This window comes from Chroicocephalus ridibundus, chromosome 2, assembly GCF_963924245.1.
Source record: "Chroicocephalus ridibundus chromosome 2, bChrRid1.1, whole genome shotgun sequence".
NCBI classification, from domain to species: domain Eukaryota; kingdom Metazoa; phylum Chordata; class Aves; order Charadriiformes; family Laridae; genus Chroicocephalus; species Chroicocephalus ridibundus.
Window position 1 is genome coordinate 131,114,100 of NC_086285.1, and position 6,650 is coordinate 131,120,749.

Consider the following 6,650-nt stretch of genomic DNA (forward strand, 5'->3'; position numbering starts at 1 on the left):
TTATGGTAAGCAAAGCAAGCCAAATGAAAAAATAATACAGAAGGCCCCGAATGCTTCACAAAACCACTGAGCCAGGGAAACAGGAAAAGGTAGCAAGAAACAGTGGAAAGATTGCCAGAGTAAAACAGGCCCCAGCGAGGAAGCGGGCGAATTAGCAAATAAGAAGAAGGATGGAAAGCTGTTTTAATCTTGTTACAGGGCTTGGTTGTTTTGCTTTGTTTTGCTTTGTTTTTCTGCTGCTTGTATTTGCAAAGCCCTGATTTGTAAGGGAAGCAATTCTACAAAGTCTCAATTTTCATTAAAAAAACAAACATCTCTAATCCTCACAGCTGCAGAGAGGGTGGGAAAAAAAGCTTGGAACTGCACTCTGGCATACCCAAATGGCTGAGAAAACCAACGAGAAACAAAATGCTTGTTTTTAAGTCCTCAGGGAATCTCAGTCCAGTTCATGGTGGGACTTAATGTTAACTACTATTTCATATTTAGTATTACCAGGACTGAATGGATGGAAGAGTACAATGATGGTGACAACACAACAAGTACTGTAATAAGAGCAAAAGACAAAAGTGTGCAGCAGAGGAAGCAGGTTTGCCCAAAAGAAAATGCCTTGCTTAAGGATCTCACACTCTGCGCTGGTCGAAGCTGGAGCAAAAATGGGAAGTCAGGACATAACGTTACTGGATTTATTTAGCTCTGTGAATCAGACTGTTAATTTTAACTGTCTGGACTTAAGGTCCCAAACCTTAAGCAGTGAGCAGCTCCGGTCCAGAAACGAAGACCAGTTTCCCTGCCTTAGTGGAGACCAAGGCAGGGTGGCCCAGCACGAAGCACTGCACAGTTTTGGTGGGCGGCCAGTTTGCTGAGCAGCTCTCCCTTTGGCAGGGGAGAGATCTGGTGCTCAGTTTCTCATTGTAGTGTCTCACGCAGCAATGTAGCACTTTCTTTGTGTAAACAGCTACCTTCATCCACTTTATATTCCTTTATAATGCTCAGGTTCAGAGTGGAGGCCCCCGGTTGTGCTGGGATTCGGTTATGTTGTAGGACAGTCCTAGCTGTACTGCACTCTGCTACAGGAAAAAAAAGAGTGAATGGTTTCCTCAGAGTTTTAACCCTTTCCCTTGCCAGATTTAAGGCCCAGCCCCAGAAAGGTATGAGGAAAATATGTTCTTGCCAAGATAACACACTAATATTAGAAAAGACTACTCATGGAACAGCGATTGCTTTGGGGTATTACTGTGGCACTGCAAACTGCTACTAACAATTAATATATAGCTTATAAGAGTTGAGTCTTAGGAAAGGAAGACCATGTTACCCATGCACAAAATAAATCCGTTTTTACAAGATTTATTTCTATAAAAGAAAGTTTCCCACTAATAGGAGTGGAAGATGTTGATCAGCTTGCAGACTTCTTCTTTAAAATCAGCTTAAGGACAACATTGCAATCACAACAGCATTATGTGGGGGCATTTTTGTCAGCATTGACAATTTTTATCCTGTACAAATGGTGGTGTTTAACAAAGACATATGTTTACACAGATGGAGGAGGGAGGTTGTAGTAATGGTGTGATTGAAAGTAAATGGGATTGGTTGAGTAGCTGATGCCAGCTGCCGTTTCAGACTAGGAGTAGGTGGGTACTCGAGATGGGCTGTAGTCTCCGGGACCACATATTGAAAGTTTGCTGGGTACCTGTTATCATCCATTTAGGTGATCCCAAAACCATCACTCGGCAGCTGCCATAAGCCCCAGAAGTGCTTTAGCAACAGCTTTTGCTGCTGCTCCATTTGGCTAAGGACGTTGCTTCCCGAGGAAGCCTTTCAGAGGGCCCCACGTGTGGAGAGCTGGCTCAGAGCTCAGCATTCAGCAGGGACTTGCCTTTGGGTGTTCTCATCCTCAAGGAAACAAACAAAATGTTCACTGAGAGCATTTAAGCACAAAACTTTTTAGAGATAGGCACATAGCACATGGGTGAAGGCCAGACCTGAGTATCCTTGCAGGTCTCCAAATGGAAAATTTGTTTAAAGACCCCGTCCCTCTCTGTCCTCCCCCCATGGTGGCTGACTAACCAACAAGCCAAACACAAAGACAAACATATCACTGTTTAGCCAGAATAGTGGGGAATCGATCTTGCACAAGAAACACTGTTCTTGAAGTGCTAACACTTTGGCTGGTCAAAGAGGGACTTCTGAAGACAAAAGCCCATTTTCAGAATTTGGGTCTTTATGAGCTGTCATTGCTGGAATATTCAAGTATTGTAGAGCTAAGGGGAACGACACCTGTGGGCCTCACCTTTCTTCACTTAATGCTCATCTTTCATGAGCAAAAGGTCCACTCATAGAATCATAGAATGGTTTGGGTTGGAAGGGACTTTAACGACCATCTTGTTCCAACCCCGCTGCCATGGGCAGGGACACCTCCTACTACATCAGGTGGCTCAAAGCCCCATCCAGCCTGGCCTTCTCTCCACATCTCTCAGTCCACAGGCCCTGCTGCTCTCTGGTGGTCATGGTGTCAGGCAAAGGACAGAAAAGGACCAAGGAGGGCTGGGCTACATTCAAACTTTCACCTTTTTCAAAGGTGAAAGTTTGAATGTGGCATTACGTTTTTTTCTTCTTTTCTTCCTGCTCCAATTAATTTCAATAATGCAGGGAACTTTTATACATTAAGGGCCATCACAAGTAATAAGTCTAGCTCTTACTGTAGTTCACCAGATATCTGTCCACTCCACAGAGGTCAGCATCATGCTTCCTTATGTACTAGCTTGTATATTAGGAACAGCGTCTCAATAAAGCTTTTTTAAAAAATTTAGATATGTTACAATTTTAAAAAGTTCTAAAGCTATTTTTGGTGGTTCCCCCTAATGACTATCATTTCCCTTTCATAATTTATACCCCTTTGACTGAGTTGTACCTGACTATTTAGCTACAGCCCTAGTGATATCTGCATCAGGGTTCATTATACTGAGGGTGGTGTGTATATATATATGTACATGCAAGACTGAAGAAAAAGGAAAACAGAGCACACTCTGACATTCTCAACTCATCTGCCCCAGGCACACAAATACAGACTGCAAACATAATATTAAAGAGGTCACAACATTTGAGACATCCCAGGTGAAGGACTAGCCATCACCAGCTTTCTCATTTACAGAGTCCTGGCTTTGAAATGGATAACATGCACCTTTTTGGTAATAAGCACTGCAAAGTCATGTTTCAAGAAGCTGTTTTCACAGTGAAGGCTTATATACAAAAGCACTTTTTTTTTCTTAGAACAAAATTTTGCAGGATGGCACAGAGCATGTTCATTGTTGAAACAGCTACAGTGAAAAATATTTCAAAACCAGTCATTATTTACTTTATCTTTCCTTATTCTGTTGAAGCGTCTGGATATAACTCCATTTAAATAGCAAGAGTAGCCTTCAAGCACATGTAATTTACTGTTACAAACAGCAATGGATTTTATACACCAGAACATCTACACATATGGAGAAACAAAACCAGCTACATTGACTATAATAATAAGATTGCTTCAGCAGCCTAAATGACAGAGTTAATGCTCAACTATGTTAAATGGCTGCTATTTCCCTATTATAGTGGGCCATATATCTTCATTGTTTCAGTAATGTAGCCAACAATTGAGAGCTAAGTAGTAGCCACTCTTCACCTTCAGTAAGCTTTACAGGTATTTTATATGCAAAGAAATAGACTCCTTAAAATATGCCATTTACTACATCCCACTGAATTAGAGTGTATAAACAATAATGGTTATTTGCTAAAACATTACAGCACATATTTGTTGTAGCAAAGGAGGTAAAGCCATGAAAACCAAGGGCAACGTATAAGCCTTTAGTTTTATACCAAGATAATGAACATGAATGGCTTTGTCAATATTAAACGTGGGACTTCCATGTTAACAATATAGGGGTTTGTAATCAAAAATCTATTACGGTAGTTGAAGTTTTTATTCAGAAAAAATTTAATCTTGCAATAATGCAAATTAAACCATCACCTTTAGACGGTTTCATAGAATGTTAAATTAGTGCCGTTCCTCTGGCCGGGAGGAGCAGCCCTTTGCAAGTGGAAACCTCCAGGAACTGGCTTCCAGCTTCCCACCCCTGCCTCCCACCCTTCCCCCAAAAAAGGAGTCACCACGCTGGATCTTCTACCTGCCCTTCAAAGTTTAATACAAACCAAGGCACCCTGGATCCTCCCGCAGTGAAGGGAGCATGGCCAAAAGGTCACACGACGAAAGGGACATCTTGTTGTGCCATCATTTCCAACCTGTGATCCAGGGGGAGGAGGGGAGCTTGACTTAAACCTGCTCCTGAAAAGTAACTAAGAAGAAATACCCCGTTCGTACCAGCTATATGACGGTGTATATATGGGGTGTCTATACAGGAGATCACACCTTCTTAGAGAAACGTTAGGGATTGAAAACCACTAACAACATTAATTGCAGGAAAGGGCGTAAACACCACTGTTGGGTGATGCTTTAAGGTATGTGAAGGCAGCAAATGCCTCGGGCCATGCATTGGATGCAGCACTGCTGAAATAAATCACAAAACTTTTGAAACATACCATAACATATGCAAAGACAGATAAATATTTTTTGGGGGAAAGCAACTAGAAAGGGTATTTCTTACCAAAAGTTCTTCCTTACCTAGAACTTCAACAAATCAGCAAGGACTATTTTGAGGAGAAAATTGGCTTTCAGTCACACCTGGCTGGCGGTTCGATCCTATGTACAACTCAGTAAGGAAAGCTGCTTGTGACACTTTTGCCTTCTCTGCTCCAGGCCAGAGGAGTTGAGACACCGCAAAGGCCTCTCGCTCACAGGGAGCTCAGTGCAGCTTATTTTTGTTAACGAACTGAGAATCAGAGGCAGCTCACTAAATTTGGCATTGCCCAGGATCCCTGAGCAATTTGGGGTGGGTAGACTCCGTTGTGCAGCCTGTAAAACGAGGCGAGTAGAAACCCACCTTTGTAAATACGTTGTGTGACGGCTGTTTTGGTGTCTGTGGGATGTTAGGTGTGAACAGAGCGCCGCGCCGGCTGCTCCCTGCTATAGCTCGCCCTCCCCTTTCCTCAGCAAACATCCAGAGGGGCAGTTCCCACGGAGAAGCCGGGACGGCAATTCCCTGCACCGGTGGGTTGGCACATCCACATCCCTGGAGGATCTCAATGAGAAGAGGTGTAAAACGGCAAGGCATCACTTCAAACCAGCGGTACTCCCTTATGCTCGGTATTTACTCTTAACTCGTGCTTGGATAGGAAATGAAAGCAACGATCCCATCATATGAGGAGCGGCGGAGGGAGCTGGGGTGGTTTAGCCTGGAGAAAAGGAGGCTGGGGGGAGACCTTATCGCTCTCTACAACTACCTGAAAGGAGGCTGTAGGGAGGTGGGGGTTGGTCTCTTCTCCCAAGTAACAGGCGATAGGACAAGAGGAAACAGCCTCAAGCCGCACCAGGGGAGGTTTAGACTGGATATTAGGAAAAATTTCTTCACTGACAGGGTTATCAAGCATTGGAACAGGCTGCCCAGGGAAGTGGCTGAGGCACCATCCCCGGAGGTTTTTAAAAGATGGGTAGACACAGTGCTTAGAGATACGGTTTAGTGATGGTTTTTGTCAGAGTTAGGTTGATGGTTGGACTCGAAGATCTGAAAGGTCCCTTCCAACCTCGGCAATTCTAGAATTCTATATGGTGACTTTGTGATAATTCATTTTTTTATATCAGTGACTTAAAAGACCCTTTTCACGCCCATCAGACATCTTGCCACAGACTGCTGGTATAGGAGTGCTTTTACATAAGAAGTTTGGTTCCAGGTGTGATTTTATTCAGCTCCTTAGAAACACTGGCCGGATTAGCAGAAGCACTGCCGGCTAACCGACCTGAACTGCGGGCACTGGGCAAGTATTAAATGCTGCTGGGAATTATTTAGCTACAAAGTCCTGTGCAGTCTTCATGCTGTGAAGAGATCGAGCTGCTGGGAATTTGATCCAGATAGCAGCCTTCAAAAATTAACATAATGAACAACTTCCACCACGACAACTGGCACAAAAATATGGTAAGAGCGTGCATGTCCTCTGAGATGTTTTTGTATCTCCAGACAACTATCACTGCCTTAATGGCTTTTAATTTATTCCACTGGGGAAGCTCTAACTCTTCCAGTCACTAACAAGCCTCGTGCAACGTGCGCATAAATGAACAATAACACGAAGAAATTTTAAAATAATGTAAATTCTGATGTGGCACATCCATCAGCTAGACCTTACTTTCCATGTTTTAACCAACATACGTGCAAAATATTGCAAAATTTAAATCAGCTCTTTTCAACTCTACTCCGAACCTGCATGTAAAGCAGGCTAAACCAGCAGAACATTGCCTGCGCCATGCAAACTACAAGAAATAGGACAATTTCTTTTTGTAACAGCTTTACATTAAGCTTCAGGGCAGGCATCTTAACAACCAGTCTCACCCCTGAGGCTAATTAGATGCTGTACCTCACTGAAGAAGTCTCCGGTGACCCCACCACTCACCACCCCCTTCCGCCAATGTGCTCTCAACTTTTCCTGAAGAATTACAATCAGGATCTGAGACTGGCGGAGAGGTTATTCTCATCCCTCATCTTCATTTATTTTCAATCCTTAAT